The sequence below is a fragment of the Gavialis gangeticus genome, unplaced genomic scaffold (genome assembly GCF_001723915.1).
Source record: "Gavialis gangeticus isolate Ggan-Ray unplaced genomic scaffold, GavGan_comp1, whole genome shotgun sequence".
Lineage (NCBI taxonomy): Eukaryota > Metazoa > Chordata > Crocodylia > Gavialidae > Gavialis > Gavialis gangeticus.
In genome coordinates this window covers 35,305,833-35,306,369 of record NW_017728994.1, presented here as the reverse complement: position 1 = coordinate 35,306,369, position 537 = coordinate 35,305,833, and positions in this window count along the sequence as shown.

Genomic DNA, 537 nt, shown 5'->3' with positions numbered 1-537 from the left:
AGTGTAATTAGCTCTATTGATCACTTCATCACATTGTCAACTCATGTTCATCTTGAAGTCAACTATGACTCCTTCATCTAAACATTTGGCGACCTGATTATAAAAAGAAACAAGGTTAGTCAGGTAGGATCTACCTGCTATGAGTTCATGCTGGTTGCCCTTCAGCATTATTTTTCCCACTGGACTTCCATAAATGTAGACCTTAATAATTTTTTCAAAGGTTTTCCCAAGGATAGAGGTAAAACTAACTGGCCTACAGTTACCCAGATCCTCTTTTCTCCCCTTCTTGAGAATAGGAACCACATTGGCCCTTTCCCAGTCCTCTGGGACCTGTCCTGTATGCCATGAGTACTCAAACAGTCATGCCACTGGTTCAGCTATGACACTGGCCAATTCCTTCAGCACCCCTGCATAAAGATCATCTGGGCCTGCTGATTTGAACATGTCCAGCCCCTCCAAGTGCCCCTTCACTAGGTCGGCACTAACTGTTGGTGAATTGATGTCCCTCTTGCGCCTGCCTATAGTCCAAATGGGAGA